We start from the raw sequence: 21,255 nt of genomic DNA on the forward strand, positions 1-21,255 counted from the left end.
GGAGCACATAGCGGGGGACAACTGTGCGGATCCCTTGATGCGAAAATCCCCTGTCGTTCAAGTAATGGAGGATTTTGCAAAAAATTCAAAAACAAAACCCTATTGTATTGGCTTAAAATACAAGTTCGCTTTTAATTAGATTAATACATTAACTATTAATCATAGCTTAGCTTTTAAATACCACGCTTATCCGGCTAAAATGATTAAAAAAGGAATAGTTAATGAGTTAAAGGCAGTAATCCAATATCTGTGGGCTTAACTGTGGCGAAACGCACTGTCTTTGGCACTGAAGAACTCCGCTGGCGGAGGGCATAATTGATATGCGACACGCACACGGCGATGGATCACTCCAATTTATGCAGCGAACGACCAGGAAAACAAATCCAAACTTCAAGCTGGACTTGGACTTTGTCTTGGTGGACCTGCCAAAAGGAGTGGGAGATGATGGGGCGACTTTGAGGCGTTGATGTCAACGTGCCACCTCCATAAACAACTCAATTCGATCGTGAGTCTGGCCACGTTATTACGAATCGGTTCAATCAACTGCTCCCCACTCTATGTACTATGTATGTATGCCCCACTCCTTACTTTGCCGCCCGATCTGTTTTGATAGCAGGCACGTGATCTGCAGACGAAACGCTGGCGAACCAAATCTGAATGGAGAATTTATGAATGGAGCACTCGGCTCAAGTTGGAGCTGGGCTTTATAGTTTGGTTCACTCCAGTTCAGCTGGGTTCTATGCTGTGCGTGAGCGTGTATGCACTGAGCGAAAATTTATAAAATGGCTACCATAGGAGAAGGTCCTAAACTAAAAAATTAACAAGGAAAATCTTCTCTTCAATTTTATTGTGTTTAAGACTGTGAATCTCCGCTTTAACCAATTGGGAATTTTTGAGGCATCGAAAAAACGATCATTAAATTATTATTGATATATTAATATTATGTGTTATAAAATGTGTAAACCTAATCGTAGTGCACACTATATAGAAATCAATTTAATATTGCTAACTTTTTCTCAGTGCATCTGTTAGATAGTTTCGCTTTCTACAGATTGCTTCTAGGTGGAGTCTACATAAAAAAAAGTAGGAATCGGGAGACTGAGCTCTTCTTGGTAGAAAAACGGTTGTTGTATTCGGATGTATCTTCGTATCTGTATCTGTATTTTGGCACGAATATCGCATGTTGCTGTTGTTGTCATTGTCGTCGTCTGACGCATTTTGTCTGTCTGTCTCTGTGCGTGGCTTAACAACTTGAAATTGTGGCATAAACACGTTCTACAATTTCCGGCATGAGTGTTGGGCGTTTTGTTGTTTGTTGTCGCCGTTGTTTTGTTTGTTGTTTATTGGTTCCATTGATCATCATTATCCGCACACAAAACACACGATTGTAGATCGCATCTTAGAGGCCCACTGGGCGCTTAAAAAAATAGAAAAAAAAAAAAAAAGAGTTCCTCCCCCCAAAAAGAGGAGGGTGTGGGGTACCCTAAAAATATCCGCTAGTGTCAATGATCCATTCGAGCTAGTTGGGAGTCTCGCTTCCCAGGGCTATTTATGGCTAACCTTGTGGCTCCAAAAAGCAAACAGAGGCGCAACACTAACTCAACGCCAAAGGTCTTTCATCTCGCGACTGCAGGCGATATATTTTTGTGTCACTTTTAGAACAATTAATTAGTGTTTGTCTTTTTTTAGTCACACGGCAAACGAATGAGCGACAAACTGTGGACGAGTCGAGCCGAAACGATCGATCGAATGACCTTAGTCAGGGTCGGGGGGGGTAGTTACAATAGCGATAGAGCTACAAAATAGACTTAATTGCTGCGCATGTGCGCACTTCAATAATGGTTAACGAAATTGAAAATAAATTCACTTTCGATTTCACATTGGTGCGCTGGCAAAACGCTTTAAATTAATTTATGACGGGCCCTTAAAGAGGGTTAGAGCAATTACAACTGATCAAGCTGCGACCCAAGACATCGGACGCGATGATGTTCACGTCGAATCATTAAAACAGCCAGCCAAACAACATCATTTTGTGATAATGATCCGGCAATCAAACAGAGGGCTTAAAACAAAACCAAGCTAGTGTGAATGCCAAGCCTTGTCAAATGGCCCAAAACAAATGGCCTAGACCAAGAAGACCAATCCCCACCCCCTTCTCCCCAGAAACCCACGGATCCAAAAGATGCTGAAACGCACTAAAATCTTGGGCCAGTTTCAATTTCGATTTCGTAATTTAAATTTCAAGTGGATTCGAAACTGTCAAAAAGCCCCCCCCCCACTACTTCTCGAAAATAAACAACAAAGAAATAGAAAACACGAAAAAACACAGCAGGTGATCAGCAGGCGGGGCAATTTGAGGGGTGCCTACAATCAATTAGTTTTTGATGATGTTTGCCGAGTCGAAATTGAGTCCATTGCACGATCATTATACAAGATGATCGCATTATCAACTTAACTTTGACATACTGCAAAAGAGACTGGCACAAATTACACGGATATGAACTTGTGCGGATCAATTAAATGACATAATTGGATCCGTTTTGGGTTCGTATTAGCGCTCAACAATCGTTGATCATTGAAAATCCCCCAACGAGATCCATTTTGGGAATCAATGTTGGAGCAAATCGATTATGAGACAATAATTGAAGTCAGGGACTAATGATCACTGATCGCCACAACGCAGCAATTATCGGAGATCGGTACAAGGGAAAAATTCTACCCAGATGATAATATGATTATTTGTATAATATTTATGATATTTTTATTATCTTAAAACTATTTCTTTAAATAGCGCTGGACAAGGGATATTAAAAGTCAATGGTCGCTAAAAATAAACATGAACTTATTGAAACCGCAAACAGAATAGAATCATATACCGCGTGGGTCATTCATTTTCTTTATCGATCACTTTTGCAGCTACAGTTCCTGCTCCCTGATCAATGATCTCACTGACACATTGCTCTTTGCAATTCCAGTTCCTATTGAAGTCTGTTGATTTCGCTGATCTGTTCAAGGCTCTGCTCGTTTCCATTTCTGCTGGTAGCTCCAACAGATTGAACCACAATTGAACAGAGTTCGTTGGCACCGGCACCTATTGAGCGAATTTCATTGATCAATGCTTTCAGCGCTCATTTATCACGCTTTCAAGGCGTTCCTTTGCGCTCCAGTTTCAGATACACATAGATAGATAGATAGATAGATAAATACACCCACCCGGCGAAGAACGACCCACGACTCCCTCTGCAGATCGATCTTTGGACACTTGGACATGGATCTATGGACAAAGACCATAGATCAGACCAGGCATTTCCGCATTGCCATTCGACTGTATCTGTATCTCAGTGCCTTCGATCATTCCCAATTCGCATTCTAAAAACGTTCGCTGAGCTTGACCAACGCCCAGTGCACTATTATCATTATTGTTCCGTCATATTTCACTGGCAAATTGCTGGGCGATCGTTAATGGTGACAGGAGAGGCGACAAAGGCATCGGCGGCGCCACCAACCTCCCCAATTCCCCCCATCTCCCTCGCCATGCCTCGCTAAAGTAAAAAAAATAGAAATAACAACTTTTAAATAAGAAATGCGAGATGCGAAATAAATGTGCCCAGCTAATCGATTAATTGCCAAGGCAGTTACAGAAGCACTCAGCGAATGCCTAGATGAGTATAGACAAATATCAGACCGTGAGCTGTGTGTTTTTGTGCCTGGGAATAGTTACTGGAACCCCCTGGAGGGGTAGGTATACCATGCCACACCATACACCATTGCTCGCCAGAAAATGTCGTAACGAATGGTCGTCGGAATGGCCCAAACGAATTGCGCAGCCGATAAATGAACAAAGAATTCGCAACGCCCACAAAATGAGGCGGAACATTTAGAATGCGGGGCGCGAAAAGGGCAACGATTTACATGGCATAACCAAAGTGGTAGGAAGCTGTAGAAGGACTCGAACTCACAGCGTGAAGGTGGAAAAGAACAGAGTGGGTCTTGGACTGCAAAAACCGATAAGGACACTGTGATTGGTAGTGCTAAATAAGGGACGAAATATAAATTCCTAGAAGCACTTTCACAAATTTGTTTGGCCGTATCCAAGGTTTTATTCCAGCTTAGAAAAATTGAAATCTTTACAAAATCCAACGTAATTCACTGTTCAGGTAATATAAAAAGAACTAGTATAAAAACAAGTTTAGAAAAAAATACCCATAGAATGCAAAAAAAACAAAAAAAGAAAAAAAGAAAGAAAAAAAAAGAAAAGGGTAACTAAACTTGGAAGCAGAACAGGATACACCAGGCCAAATCAAAGGAAACAACAAGAAAATAAATAAGGGAAAGAACAACAGCAAGAAGTGGGCGAGCTAAGAAGATTATGGAAACAAGGAAAAGTGCCGACCAAATGCCATCATCTCACCCTCGCATCTTTTGCCTCGGGCAAATCCTTAGGTTTTCCCCCTCGAATTTACCCAAACCCCTGGCTCACATTTTGTTCATCATTTGGCCATATCTGTCAACATGCGTTGGGTAAAAATAAAGACATTTTCACCACATCCCCAACCCCAAGAAAAATAAACACTTTTGAGCCTTGCAAGTTGCAACATACGTTGCTGGCAATGTGCAATGTGCAATGTGCAATATGCAACATGCAACTGCAACCGGATGGAGCAACTGTACGCCGGGGTGGTGGATACTACGGGGTGCTGGGGGTGGTGATTACCGTTCGGGGACACATCACTTTTATTGCACTCACTCACTTTAGTTTCAAGTTGTTGTTGCCGCAGCTAAATGGAATTATTTATGCAAATTTTATGCAATGCAAATGTGAGTAGCAGGAGAAGAAGAAAAAAAATGCATTTTATATTGATAACAAGCATAAATCTGTGTGTATCTCTGCACAGGAAAAAATCTGTCAGATATTGCGATTAATGATTACGTTTATTACAATATTCAAGCTGAAACCATTTAAACATCCATGTTAATATATATTTTACATTCAAGGATCAAAAATAGTATACATTTAATTGAAAAATTCCCTTAACTGTGCATGGTTTTGAACTCGGACCCTTATTCATTTTGTGAGGCTATCTAAATTTAAAATATTAAATGATATTTCTTGAAGGTCGATTTTACGTACATCCAAATATATAATTAATACATTTTTTTTCTGTGTGAGTACTTGTATCTTTGCCTCTGTGTGTGTGTACTTAATGCACTTTGAGTAAGTTGGTTACTTACTTTTTTTTTTATTTTATTAGTTTTTTTGCTGTTTTTGCAATTTGAAACGAATCGAAATCGTTGGACTTCCAAGGGGCGGAATGAGGAGGGGGCGTATACTGTCGGCATTTTGTCAAAGGTAATTCATAGTTGTTTTTTGCAGCGACATTGACAGGTTGCAGTTGTTGTTGTTGTTGTTGTTGTTGTTGCTGTTGTTGCAATGTTGTTGCTGTTCTTGAGTTGCGCATGCGCAGAGAATTTCAAAAGAGCATAGATAAAGCAACCCCCTCCATCCTCCACCCTCATCACGAACACCCACGGACATGTCTTGGCATAATTAAACAAATCTGCGACAACAAACAGACATGAGCAAGCCATTAACCCATTACTGACCCCAAAACCGGTCACCTATCAACACTCGCGCCGCGTTCACCTTGTTAATTAATACGAAAAACAACAAATTGGAAAACGCACTTAAAGGGGGCGGTGGGGTGGTAGAGGGGCGGGGCCAGACGATTTTCAAAGTTGGAGCCACTAAAAGTCCAAACTTTCAGGGCCAACAAGACTCCGTTGGTGAGTACACAGAAAAGAAGTCAATCCAAGAATGGGAAAATTTAATAGCGTAAAGAACGAATTTTTAACCAACTAAAAACAAAATATTAAACAACACATATTAAAACAGTAGATTAGCAAATAATTGAATGTACAAATTTAATACTTTTAAAAACTAAAATCAAGGCCTTATTTCGAAAACAAAGTTAGGAGAAGACTTCGTGAAAAATTTGCAGACCTTCTAAGCATGTTTGCCATCCATCAATCTTAATTAAGCTAATCACAACTTACAGATTAGATCAAAGATTTGTAGCCATCACTTTTCATTCTACAAAAGAATGTGGTTTTAAGACACGCAAAGCAAAGATTTAAAGACATGGCAAAATTATGTTAAATATTCTATGAATTTTGCCTTTAAAGGCTAATACATATGCATGTAGGTTATCGAAAGCTAACTTTATTTATTGATGTGTTTATAACTAAGAATGTACATATATAGATTTACTATTATTAAATTGATTTCAGATTATTTTTATTTGTTAAAAGGCAAAATAAATGAAAGTGAAAACTTTTAAACTGTTATCTGTTAATTATTTATATACATATATAAATTCTTTTAAACCTTTTTAAGGTTATTTTTTATCCCTAAACTGATGATACCCAATAGCGATAGGGTAAAGCAGACATATGCCAAAGGCGTTAAACGATAATTTCCGGCAATTGGAACGGAGAAGAACGAGTCTTCTCAAGCTGTGAAATAGATGTGGATACCAGTCATACATTAATGTACCCCCACTTAACCCCCAACTACACGACTATGCAATTGAAATTGCAACTACAAAGAATCGAGGCGAGAGCGATTGAAGATTTATTAAGACGATATGAGGTGGATTGGGTGGCAGAAATACAGGGGGGAAATGGGGTGGCTGTGCTGAGGTTAAGGGCTGAAAAGTGAAAACCAATAAACTGCATGGCCTGCTCAATTGGAAAATATTTATGTGCGGAAATTTTCCCGTTCGCGCTTGAACGACTTGAATATTGCTTGGGTCTGGTCCGTTCCGCATCCCCTTTATCCCTTTCCCGGATCTTCACCTTTCAACAGAACGCTGTATTTTATTTTATTTTGGCACACAAGGAATGCACCCGTCGAGGAATTCAAGGGAGAGCACTGAACGATGTCCGCATCGTTTTGTCCGACATGCGATACATTAGAAGCCATTGGGAATGGGGCAGAAATAAACAATCTCTTCACACCGAAGTTTGAATGCCCTTGGGGAATTTAATGACTACATATGGCAGAAATTTGTAGCTCTAAGTAAAGTTTAATGGTTTCCACAACTGTAAGCTTGTACCCTTGAAGTGCCTAATAAAAATAAATAACTATTTAATAAAAATAAATAAATATTAATAACCACAACAATACACTTGTATCAATTCAGATTGGGAATTATAAATACTCAAAAGCTTATGCATTTCATATTATGGTTATGACAAAATGATCATAAAACCGCACAACAAACAAACGCAACTCCTTCAGAAGTAAGAGTATCAAATCAAAAATGTGAAAACCGAAAGAGATGAAAAAAAAAAAATCATTAAAAAAGAAAAGGGAAAATTCTTTCAGTCGGTGCTGAAAGGTAATAAATAAGCGCAAGATGCGGACACGTGTGCCGTTAATCCAACAGAAGCTATATCTGCAGAGTCGGGAGGAGAACTCCTCGTCGCGTTCTTAGCAATCCCCCAATGGCAATCCCCGCCAGCAGCCACGCATGGTGCATCGTTCTAATTAACGTCACAAAGACGGAAAGAATCGGGGAACTGGGAACTTGGAACTTGGAAACCGGGTACTGGGTACTGGGTACTGGGGACTTGGGAAGCATACAAAAGATGAAACGGGAGAGGGGGATGAGGAGGAGAAGGAGGAGGAGGAAGGGCAGCTGCATGCATATAAATCCGTATATATAGATTTATATATACAACGAATGCCCAGCCTCATGAATTGCCATTCACATTTATATAGGGGTTAGGTCCCCGACTTTGACATCAACTTCCAGCTACCATCTCCGACTGCATTTCCATTTCCATCCCCAGTCCCATTTCCATTCCCACTTCCATTCCCACTTCCATTTCCATCTTTTGCTCAACCAAGATGCTGCGTTCTTTTCCAATTAGTGATACGCATAGGGTAGTTCAGTCGAAACTCTTGAATGAATGGGATTGATCCGAGAAACCGAAGCAGAAGGCGTGAAGTTATGCTACAGCTGCGGTCAAAACGTAATGCCCTCATAAATTGCAGAAATAAAGCAGTTAAATCGGGTTTATTTAGATATGGTGGAGTGATTGAAATGCCTCACTAACTTAGGCATCTTGTATTTTATTTTATTTGATGTTTTATTTTGATTTAACATTAAGTACATAGTGCAGAGAGTGCAGTTAAATAATTGAGTCAACTAATGAACAATCAGTTGGATGTAAGCTCAAATATGTGTCAGTAGAATGGCGCTATCATTTAGAACCTTCGTAAGCTCCAGCATAACTGTTTAGTTAGCCATTTGACCCGACATGACCTAAATCAAAGGGGCAGGGGGAGGGGGGTTGACCAAGTTAAAAACCTAAAACTGGGACGACAACAGCGACAACTTCTTGTCTGATTTCCACTCAAATGAAGTTGTTTGCCGTGTGTTTACGCCCACAGCGAAAAGATACAGACAGATAGAAATACAAATATAAATGTAAATACAAACAGCTCGATAGTTTGGCTGGCAAGATGGATTGGCTGGCGTTGGGAGTGGGGTTCATGGATCGGAAAGGGGGTCTAGAGTTGGTCTAGAGATGGGCTGGGGATGGGCCACTAACCTTGACCCAATAGCGAGTGCTTGGTATGCGCTGAAAGCGTGCTAATTGCAAAGACTTTTCAACACGATCCAATCCCAGGCACCAGCAACATGATGGAGTCAAGTGTAAACACAATAAAAACACACTGAGAGATGAAGCAGATTCGGATACTGATACAGATACAGATACCGATACAAGTCGAGAGATACGACCAAAGCAGCAAATAAAGTTCCCCAGTCAATACAGAAAGTTGTGTTTTTGTTTTGTTTGGTCTTTGCAAATGAAGAAGATCTTCTGAAGCAGAATCAACAATTGGGCGCAACATACATATGCGTATAGCTATGCCCTGGATGTGTACATCTGGCCATATGAACTCGTAAACTCCATTTCCATTCCCATTTCCAGACATCTCCAGCAGGTAAACAGCGAGCCAAAAGTTTCGAGCCCCATCAAAAGCGAACTGCAGTCCCAAATCAAAATCGAACTAAAATCGTACGTAAACACCAGATAAGATAAAATAACTCTTTGTCAGAAACAGAGCTAATGCCTCAACTGTTTGTGCTTGATTCACATTGCCATATGGCATATGGTGTTTGTGTTTGTTTGTCCAGTGACTATGGCTTGATAGATGGATGACACAATCTCGACACCGGATGTTAGATAGGTCTTCCAAGGAAGGAGTACAAGGGGATAAGCCTTGGAAGGTCTCAGTTTTTGTGTTTCAGCTTTTTTGCAATTTTTCGGACTTACAATTAATCTGAAATTTTGTTTGGCGTTTTCAATATTTTGTGGTGATTACTCCTAAGTGTGATTCACATATCCTCTCTTTAATCTTCTTGGGTTCTTCCACAATTCCTTTGGTGATTCTCCTATACATTTTTTGTAATACATTCTCCATGATCCCCTTTTCCCTTCCTTTTATGTAATTTCCTACATTTCCTGGCTTTTCAAAATTCAATAATCCCAGCTTACTAGACCTTAAGAACTCTTAAGAAACCATTATAGAATTTTATAGAGGCTTCTCCTCAATGATCTTGTCAAGCTCTTAATCCATCACCTCCATAATCTTTGCAGCGCTCTCTGGGATCTTCCCACCGTTCTCACGTCGTTAAATGGCATTCCATTCATGATCCCCACAATCATTGATGGGGGAAGGCGCAGTTTTGGTTTCATTTTGTCAAATGGAAAGTTGGCCAAATGCAAATCGCTCGCCATAAAATATCCATAAATAGTTTAAATTAAATGATCCATCTAACGTACGGTCAATCAAGGTACGAGGTTGTCTTTTTTTTTTTTTTTTTTTTTAATGGGTTGTGGGCAGTGGGGTTTCGGGGAGCCAAGGCAGCGGGCATTAAAGCGATCGTAAAAAACTTGGATGATCTCTTAGCCGAGGGGGCAGGGCACCAGGCACGCTTCGGTTTTACGATCGGGCCAATCAATGACGAGCACGCAGCTAACTGAAATTATCCCCTGCAGCTAGGCGATCGTAACGAGAGACGCGAGGCCCCACACACGCAGTCCGATCACCGATCACCGATCACCGATCACAGATCAACAGGAGAAACCCTATGAACCTATTCCCTTAAGCTCCAGACATACTAAATTTGGTTACAAATTATGCACAAGACAATAGAGATGCCCAAGATCGCATCGGATCATCAGGGCATAATGATTCAATCGAAGCCGATCGATCGTTTGATCTAGGCACTCCAGCCACCCTGATGGATGATCTTGGCTTTAGCAGGAAAGGAGTGCCGAGTCATGGATATTTGAGTTCCGAACTCAAAAACCCATTCTTCACCCCGAACGATCCTCCCGAACCAACCGAACTCCAACAAAGAGCCTTTTTTCCCCTGAGAGTGGGATTAGCAGGGGATAAAAAAGAAGAATAAATCCGATCTCTGATTTTTGATTTCAGCATTCATATTTCAGATTTCCTGACTCGAGTGGCCGAGGACGAAGGCGATCGACACTTGACACACTCGGACTCGATTGCCAAATCTCCGAGAATAGACCTCTAAAGACTTCGGGCTCAAGTGCGAAGAGTCGCAAGTCGCAAGTCGCAAGTCGCGATTCGAGGGTTGACTTATGAGGTAACCCAAAACAGCAAATTAAATGTCGGGGCACGAAGTCAGAGGGGCGGGGACCCGACATTGACATAATGATTCTTGGCCGACTTGGGTTTCGCCGCCTGGTTCCGGCCAACAGTTTCTGACTGCCATTTGAGCCACTTAATGAGCAACAAACTACGGCCACTCAAACTACAAGTAAACACACACATCACACACATCTCTCGCCCACCCAGGCAACATCAGCTTAAAGGCCAGGCCAAAGACAAAAATTCTTAATTGCCGGGCCTTTGGGCGATATATATTTTCTGTCAGACGGTGCAAAAAAATCAAAAATAAAAAAAAAAACAAACGACAAAACCAAACAGAAAAAAAAACGCACACCTCATGATGTAAGCTGCCCAATTTGTCTTCACCTTTCCGTACATCAGGTTGGTCCAGTCCGGTTTGGTTCGGTTCGGTTCACAGTCTCTCATCTAGTCGCAAAACCCATCGCATCTCGATTCATAATTCGCTGGCCCGAAAATGCGCATGCGCAACCATTTGGCATTCGAGCTGTGATCACATTCGGACATTCGATCGCTTGTCGCTTGTCGCCCCCCATTCAGCATTATCATTCCATCCAAATTTCTGACAAACTTTCGACAGTCCAGGCAAAAAATCACAGGCATATACTCGTACATAAATAAAAAGAAATAATAATAATCCCTTGATGACTAAACGCCATTAAATGTAATGAAATTTAAGTACGCACCGCTGGCACCCCTGACCCACTAAATACTGTACATAAGTATCTTATGTGTGTGTGTCGTATCTCATAAATACGTTTTTGATTAGGCCCACCATCAGACCGCCCGCATACGAGTTGATTTCGTTAATAGGCGACAATCGTCGAAGGCATTTAATCGGATCCGCTTGGCTTCCACTCCCCCGAAATCACCCCTAATTTCTATAAACTCGGATAATGGGTCTGTGAAGCGCCGTGTTAATTTGATAATAATGCCCGCCGCCGAGCAAAAAACTAATCATCATAATAACGATGATTTCACGCCTGCTTTGCGATCGCTAAAGATCGCAAAAAACTATGGAAACTCTGTCTGTTTCGGGGGATAGTTCTAATAATTTTTGCCAGATGTGGAATACATTAAAGAGTGGCGGTCTAGATGTTCACTTAATGATCTCAACTTATGCTTTTAATCGCTTGATGATTCTTAAAGCTGTAGGGATTAACACTGATGATCGTAGATCAAGTAGAGATTAACACTGATGATCGTAGATCGTAGTTGCCTTGATTTTTCGACAGCAATAAATAAAGGTGTGGGGGCAGTGCTTTAATTATAAGAAACTACTCTTCTTGAACTAAATAAAATAAGTATATGGAATATACTTAACAATTAACTATATATATTGCATTGCTCGCCCAAGACTTTTCAACAGATTATTTGAGATCAGAAAGGAAAGCATATTTCCCAGGAGTTTCCTAATTAAAAGATCTTTATATTTTGTGACCACTTAAGATCACTTAAGGATTGAAATTCACTGATCCAGTGATACAGCGATTAGAATCGATTGTAAGAGATCTCAATCTCTAAGCGAATCTCTGCCTGGCAAATCACCCGGAGATCAATGCGAGATCAAACTGCGTAATACTCATGGCAGTTGAGGCATAATCCAAGTGAAACTTCAGCATTTCATTGTCATCAAGCGACGGCAGAGGCAGTCGACTTGAATGGTTTCATTTCACCCACAACCCACATGCCAACGACATGGAGCCGGAGCTGAAGATGGATATAAAGATGGAGACGGAGATGGATTTGAAGCTGGGGACGACGGAGCCACATCATCCATCAACCGCTGGCGAGAGGGGCTGAGCAATTAATAAACAAATAAAATGGCAACTACAATGCGGGTTCATGACCACAGCAAGCATCTCATCTGCGAGCCAGCAAATTGCGTGCGCGAACAACTAAATTTACAAGGCGCCTGGGCCTGGGAATCACTCTTCTGTTCAACATGCAGATGCAGTTGGATATATAGATATAGATGTAGATGTGGATGTGGATGTGGGGATGCAGATGGAGATCGGGTTGGGATGGGACCAACTAAGTTGCGACTCTGTGTGCAATTAATTCAATGAGCAGTGGCGACAAAGAGACAAAAGATCGCCTCGGGCGAATGCCTCACGATCAACACGCAAAGAGTTGTGAATCAAAGATGAATGGAGAGATCACTAGATCAGCAAAAGTAAGATAGATTTAATTTGAAACACACGATTGGTAGACAGATCATGGAATCATAAATCAAAGATATTGGTATTATAATAGATAATCAAAATAAACTTTATTTTTAAATCAAGTAAGAAGATCATTACAAAATCAATCATATTCCAATGCAAGAAATCCTTGGGATTTGTTTTGTAACATTAGTTAATTAAATGCCTTTGGGATCCTTTTTCAAATCCATTAGTAAATCCTTTTGGCTTAACTCCCTTATTATTTCTACGATGAAAAAGATCTCAGAATGATTTTGGTTGGTTGAGTAAAAAGATTTATTATCTTTGCATTCCAAATTCATTTCAAATTGCATGTAAAATATATTTGGATTATTCTTCTGGCTAGGTACAAATTTGTACCTTTGTCCGATGATCCTCTGCTTGTATCTATTTTAAATACCGAAAAGTACTACCTGCATATGCCCGAGATCCTATTTCCTTTTGAAGCGCTGATGATCTGTTCCTCGAGGATCCCACACACCTTCGCCTCATTTCCCATTCACCTTGGGATCCCTTAGCCTGTCATCTTTGCTATCTGTGTTTGATCAACTGCCAGCTGATCGATGATCCATTCCACTGTCTCCAACCCCAATTTGAATGCTCGGCATTTGGTATTTGGTATTCAGCCGCTTTTGTGGCCCTTTGGCGATCACTTGACACACTCTCCCCGCCGTCGCCTGTCGAAATAAATAAATGAACTGTCCAAAAACTGATCGGAGATGGGGGCCTGACGTCGATTCGGCTGTCCATTTTGGGAGCTGAGGAACTGAGCAACTAGGAGCGATTGCATACTCATAAATATTGAAATTTTCGAAGGGGTTTCGTGTGGGGGGGTGGGGGTGGTCGATATGACAAACGACGACAAATCGACTTCCGAGCTATCGATCGTCGCCATTGAATCGTTGAATGAATGAATTTGGCACCACGATACGCGTTGTTGTGCGTTAGTTGTCGAATGCCAATTGGGGTGATAAACGCTTGATAACGAAATCGAAAACGAAACCGAAACCAAAACCGAAACCGAAACAGAAAATGCAGCCCAAGAAGCGCCGTGTTTTGTGAGTCAGATTCTTTGGCGGTCTGCCCATTCATAACCACTCGAAACGAGCATTTCTTTCGCACATTCACAATTCCTGACCTACGACATAATCCCCCGAAAATGCGCTCACACGAATATAGCTAAGTACATATATATATATAGATATTTGTACAGCCAGAGAAGTCGTCATCTCGGTCTGTGACGAAACCGATCGTATATTTTTATCATGGCCAAGAGATACGCGATTGATAGAGCCCGGGGCATATATGCTTATAGCCACATGATTCACACATCGTCGCGGCGGAACACTTTCCCAGAACCAAAGTGATTAGTGCCGGTTCGCATTTCTTTCTAGATCGCGAATGGTCATCGGGCATTAAGTGATCATTTTTGCGCCAGATAAAAGTAGTTTTTTCTTCAGGAATAAATGCTTGAACGAAGAGTTCTTATTAAAGGTATGCAGTCATTAGGACTTTTCCACAATGACTCATTAAGTAAAAGTTTATCTAACAATGTCTTTTAAAAACTACAAATAATGTTGAGTAATTTGCAGACCTTGGACTTTTATCCAACCAAAAATTAAGTTTTTATTCATTCGGATGGATAAAAACATTGGCATTTTAAAGACCATTTAGATATCTACAAAAATAATAATAAAAAAAAAAAATATAGAATATATGCTACAGAAATACATTTTGGAAATCCACACAGTCTTTGAAATACCCGGAACTATGTATATATTTTAGAAATACAACCCTATTAAAAATAAACAAAGTCTTTATCTCCAAGCAAACTATATAAACATTCGAATAACAATGAAAGTTCCTATGATTTTTACGATCCCTCCCCCCGAAAAAGTTCCCCCCCACAGTTAACACTTCCCTCGACCTTCGATGAACTTACCGATCTGGTGTTGATATCTCGCCGCCGTTCGGTTTCTTGTTGTTGTTCTTTTCTGTTTGGTTTTCCTCAGAGGGGGCCGGAACCTGGGGGACAGAAAGGAAATCGAAAATGATATATGCATATATAGTTGGGCTTTTTCAGTTATGGGGCCGAGTGTGACATCATCAGAAACGTAAGTAGAAAACGGTAAATGGAGTTTTATTTGCTTTTTGTCATTGAACGTGAGTGAGCGTTCCACACATCACAGAGAACTAGCTGGAGATGGAAATATGGAGAGAGGCGGTGGTCTAAACAAATACGTCAATAAATAAAGGCGTTAACTTGGCTCGAATGGCCTACGTAAATATGCGATGAAATGAGCGAAAAGAAACGGCTAAAATGTTGATAAATACGAAAACGGAACCATGCCGAGGTGGGCTAAAGTCTCGGACCCAATTCAAATCCGAATCCGAATCCCAAACCCAAGCTCAAACTCAAACTCTCAAACTCAAGCCCAAAACCCAGAGCCAGTCCAATCCCCAGCCTCATATTCAGACTCACAATCGGTGTAGGCTTGTTTCGCAATCGCTCATAGACTTCGGCTACAGAAGTTGGCAATAAGCTAAAAGCTGACAAATGTCTGACAAGCGGAAATGGCAAGAGAGTTGGAAAAAAAAAACACCACGACCAAGTCCAAATACACGAAAATTCGCACGCAAGCCGCCAGTGAATCCAATTGAAAAACGGAACCGTCACCACAGAATATATGGGTGTGTCCTGTGGTCGGTATTTGGTATTCCCCGGGAATTACGTAACCTTCTAGGGTCTATAAATAGCTAAATATAACACACTTGTTCAATGTACTTTCCAACTATTCCAAATCAGATGTCCCTCTTACAGACAACAAGCTCAGGAAATTCTCCCCTATTGAAAATTAAAAATACATAAGAACCTCTATAGGTAATAATAACTGTATGAATTTATCCCTCTGATATTAAGGGTATCTCTTGAAAATGGTTAAAATTTAATTGATAATATGTCAATTATTATTAAATAATAATATAACATCCTCGCGTATTGCTTGCCCCGTTGAAATTCAGAAGTAGATGTTTGCTGTGTTATGACGTTCACATTTCATGATTTGTTAGTCATGAGAGACCATCGAATCGAAAACCAATATTTGGCTGTATCTTTATCGTTCTGAGTGTTGGCTTGACACCTACTGTTTGGTTTGGTTTGGCTTGGCTCGGCTCGGATCTGGACCTTGAGCACTGCAGCAGACCTTTTCCCGCGAAGGCCGCTCTGCGGGTGAGAGGGTCTCATGGCCAGGTAAGAATTGGGCAAGGTCAATGCCGCATATGCAGAGTTTTGTTCTGACCTTTTGGAGGGAATCTCCTGCCTGTTTCGGGTGCGTGACGAATGCCTGCGCATGCGGTCGCCAAGGTCAGTCCGATACCCAACCACCCACCACCCACCGCCACCCCTTCGACTCCCAGCTCCCACTTACTCATTAGAACAGCTGACGTGACTCAATCTCCTGGCAAATAAAAAACAATTCAAGAGGCGCCACCACGATGGGTGGCCTGCCAAACTATGACTCATGGAAATGTGGGCAAAATTCAGGCAGGGAGAATTAATAATATTACCACCATAAAACATTCACAAGTTCTGTAATTAAAGGCCAGACATCTTGCGATGCCGGGAAAGTTCATAGAAAGATTTATGACTCAGATTTTGTATTTATTTAAAGCGAACCATGGACCTCAAGTCCATGCAGGATATCATAAATAATCTTTTGATGAAGACTACTTTATTTTTGTGCATCAAATGCTTTTAGGGGAAGCTGTATTGCAAATAAATCAATGCACATATTTTAATTGGGGACTAATAGCACAACTTGCAGGAGAATGTGATTTCTAAACCGATAAATCATTTTATGCATCTGTTATTTAAAGGCTCTTATGCATAGAAATACCTGGAAATACCTTATCGCCTTGTCCTTTATCTAAGCCTGACCATAAGCCCTTTAAGCTGAGGATCAGTTAGAGAATGGCCATATCTCGATTAACCACTATAATGATTTGTTGGAATGAACAACATTTCAAGTATGGTGCCTTACTTTCTTATCTCCCACTAAACACGGCTATAAAGGAATATTGGCTCTTTGTTCGCCGATTGACTTGCACATATCGATGGCAGTTGTTGAGTTCTATAGCCATAAATTGGTCTACCCCTAAGTGGTTAAAACTGGATCTGCATGGGCCATTATTATTTGCCTTATCCCTGCTCGTATGACATATTTTATGGATATATATTTGTGTATACAGTATGTGTGTGTGTGTCGTGCCATTTGTCATTTGTCGGTCTGTAAGTGGAACTTCAGATAAACCCCATAAGCTATGGGACCAACTGAGCTGTCGCAGTTTGTTGTTCATTTATATTTTTTATATTTACATATATGCATGCCGAAGATCGGGGGAGTTGGAGGGGGGGGTACTTGGTTTGGATGGGTATAGTGTATAGTGCTCATTGTTGTTATCAGGGGTGTCGTTGCATGTGGAATTATAATTGAATGCGCCTTATGTTTATGATTTACACCAGCACATTCCGGCACAGATGTATATGTCTGTGTGTATAGTACATATCATCGGTAGACAGATAAAACGATAAGTTCCAATGGCAGACAACCCAGCTATAATAATAATAATAATAATTATTATTTTGTGCTGTTTGTTTGTCTGTTTACTTTTTTTTTTGGCTCTTTCTCCCTCCCATTTCAAACAATCGAATTGCTATTTTGGCATTTGATTTCTTTTGTTTCCCCGTTTTTTATTTTTTGTGTTTTCTTTGCCGATTTGATTTGGATTTTTGGATTTCTGTGTTTTGGCTGCGCGACACGCAAATCGATGGTTGCCACCCTAACGGACCAAAACAGCAACAATAACGCCAAAAACTTACGGTAAATTCTGCACGCGACGAAGGCAGAGGCGGTACCGAAAAATCGGCCAGACAAGGAAGCACGTTATTATAGCGCTAAGTGTGCTACAAAAAACCAACAGCTATGCGAAAATAAACAATGTTTTTATTGTCGCAAAATTCACTTGAATTCACACACACACACCATACACCAAGAAAAAAGTAGAATAAAAATGGAAACGGAAGGGAAGTCGGAAAGTTTAGTAGCACAGGATGTTTTGGAGTGGACGCGAATACCGCGAGACGAGAAGGCGACTCCGCGAGACCGCAACTCCGCAACTCGACGGACGACCATATGACCGAAGACTAACGCAGTATCCTGCGACTTTTTGCCACAGAGGCCCAGGGTTGCAAGCCAGAGAAATGGAAACCCACCTCCCCCCATTTGCCGACAGCTTCCGCGCAAGTCCTTGCCCAACTATTCCGGGAGAGAGGCGAAAAGGAGAGGCAGGAAGGAGTAGCAGAAGGCAAAACCCATTACAATAGTTGGGCACAGTGGAGCTACATATATCACCTGGTACCGTTATAAGAACAGGAAATACAGGGGAATATCGTATCTAAACTGCTTATTTTATAGACCAACAAACGGTATTATGATAATATACCAATAACAAAATTTATTATGATAACACTCCAATACCAACGATAGATATGCTGATAATAAACTAATAACAACAAAATAAAACCTTTATAACAAGTAATATTGTATTTCAATCCATAAAATGTCTAGATGAAAATATACAAATAGCACATTCTTTTATGTCACAGAAGCTTCTGCTGCGCTTTGCAAGTGATATTGAAACATATCAAACAAATTTCCCCAGTGTCATTATTTTTGAAACTGATTGCAGCCACAGTAAAAATATTGGGTTTGAGCTCTGCGTTCATTCCTAAAATTTATACGAGAGTGATAAATATATGTGATTCATGTATAATCTAAAGCAATTCAAATAATATAAATAAATATAAAGTTTAATTGTCAAACTGACAGTTCCATAACTTTTAACAGCCATTAAATTCTGTTGTTGCTAATTTCATTAGGATTCAGTTTCCCACATTAGTTGGTCAGATCTTTTTAATGGTAGGCCAATAAAATCCCAGTTAGTGAGCAGTGGGAGGTCGATGGGGGGATATATTAATGTGGCAACCACTGTGCATTGATTTCGATGTCGCCGTCTGGAAATTATTGTAATCCATAAGCACTATCTGTGTGCTAGTGTGCGTGAGTGCGAGAGGGATGGCAGAGGGAAACGGAAAAGGGAATTTGGGGCTGTGGGAAGGGAGGCGCATGCGTTTTCGACCGTTATATGCCATGGGAAAACATATGGAGACCCAGCCCAAACGGCTCTACTAAAACTCCAGACCCCGAACTCAAGACCCGCGACATTCGACTCATTGTGTGTAAAATGTGTAAAAGCTACCCCTTATCAGTTGAGCATTTTCCTTATCAGTTCGGCGATTGACGGCCTGAGAAATTAAAAACTGGCAGTCACACAATGGGATTTCTCACTCTCTCAATTTATCTGAGGGAGAGAGAGAGTTTTGAGCTCATTTCACTCCTTTTTCCTCTTAAACCTCTTTTTGTTGTTGTCGCGGGCGTCCAACAGGCGTAAACAGCTGTAAATTGTTTGTTGACACACACATGCAAGTATAAACACACAGATACACACAGCTTTGGGCAAAATAATAGTATCTTTCAAAAAGGATATCTTGAACATTTTTATTTCAACTTATATATTTATGTTAAATTTAATTGCAAAACAAAATCTATAAGTTTTAAAAACGAAACAACTAAAAATCACTAATTTGCAATATTACAAAATTTAGATATCAATGCAAATTAATTTCTAATCTTTTAAAAACTTTAAATCTTTGTTAAGCTTTGGGGTTTTAAAACCAGTAAAATATTTACACAATATAAAACGGTTTCTTTCCAAGTAAAGTTATTCATAATATTTATCGACTCTTGAATAAAAACATGTTCGAAAAATGTAAACCATTTATATATTTTTATAATTGTAAAAATACAATTTTTTCCAATTTGGGAAATAGGGTTGCAAAGCTTGAATATTAATAAATCTTTTAATTTGTACTAAATATAGGCCCGCATCTGTAAGCTGATCCTGTCATCGTTTTGCCTTATTGTTTTTAATTAGCCAGCCAAAGAATTGAAGGGCGGATGTGCGAGGGGTTTCGAGCGGGGCTGGTCTTTAAATTTATGGTGTGCAGCAGATTTTAATGTTATTCATCAGTCGATTTCGCAGAAGACCGGAGACCACGAGAAAGTCACCAGTAAGCAAACAAAGCCAAGGGAACATTGCCATTCTTGTTGACATGACAAACCGCGTTCTAGGAAATTGCCACACAAAACTGCAACCGAAAGTGCAACAAAAAGTGCCGAAATCAACAAGTGCGTGTGGCCGATAAAAGTGGGTGATACTACGATATGTCATGATGTTCTGGCCCACTCGATAGGGCATGTGTTCGAGACATTATTCTGCGCTTTATCAAGCGAAAAGCGAAAGAGCGACGAGGCAAACACAAAACACAAATCCACAATCGGACCAAACATGTGTAACGCTCCCATTTGTTTTTATTCCACTGATAAACGCAGTGTCTGATTAAATCAACCGTTTGTTGGGCCTCGTCGAATAAAAAGGGAAATGACTAAATTCTTCTATCTTAAAATCTGTTTAAAATATTCCGCAATTTTTGTTTTGTTTATCCTACAAACCTTTTAAAGATCTCCGCCAATCGCTAGATGTTTATGCAAATTTTTTGTTTATTTTTTTAAACGAGTAATAGTTGTTAGAAAAATTCCATCGTACTAGATCAAATCATATTAAACAGTATCAATATGGCGAATATATTGTTTTAATATGCACTATGCGATTTAAATATTTCACTTCACTTCGCGATTTCTTTTCGAAAAAAGGTTTTTCGGACACAGGTTTTCAATTGAACATAAACAAAAAATCCCGCGTCACGGCCCAAAAACGATTGGGTTGTGAGGAATTTATGAAACTATCATAATAACAATATATTCTCGTAGGAGAAATAAAATATCATCTTGTGATATCTTTTCCCGGCAATTTAACGCATATTTTTCGAAATGTTTTTTGAAAAGATTTAACGGAAACCGAAACACAACCATCAGCGCGCGGTGTCGGTTGAAAAATTTCAAAAAAATGGGTTGCGCGCTGCCGTTTATATAGACTCTGCCAGCGTTGTTGCTGCTCTCTCGCGACGTCGACGTTGGCGTCGCTGTTAGCACTCTCTCGCAATGTTAAGCCGCTGTTAATAGATAGAAGCAATTGGTCCGCTTAAGAAAAAAATATTTTAATTTAGTGTAATTTTATTAAGTTTATTCATTTTCATGGGCATTAAACATTTAAGTCTTTAACGAAAAATTGCTTAAT

General features: G+C 40.2%; 1 protein-coding gene across 2 annotated transcripts in view; it reads right to left on the reverse strand.

The window, feature by feature from the left end:
* The window catches only part of LOC108040112 (GAS2-like protein pickled eggs), a 60,747-nt gene extending 39,747 nt beyond the window's left edge, over positions 1–21,000 (reverse strand). The window contains exons 1-2 of one of the 2 annotated variants that reach the window (XM_017117369.2): positions 20,571–21,000; positions 14,882–14,964 (exon numbers count right to left, since the gene is read on the reverse strand). The gene's annotated coding sequence lies outside the window, so the exon portion shown is untranslated. Of the gene's footprint in view, positions 1–14,881; positions 14,965–17,818; positions 18,149–20,570 lie in introns of those variants that run through there. The other variant, XM_017117370.2, reaches the window with a different exon arrangement.
* Positions 21,001–21,255: the final 255 nt, after the last annotated feature.

Source organism: Drosophila rhopaloa, unplaced genomic scaffold, assembly GCF_018152115.1.
Source record: "Drosophila rhopaloa isolate 14029-0021.01 unplaced genomic scaffold, ASM1815211v1 contig_3, whole genome shotgun sequence".
In the NCBI taxonomy this organism is placed as follows: Eukaryota; Metazoa; Arthropoda; class Insecta; order Diptera; family Drosophilidae; genus Drosophila; species Drosophila rhopaloa.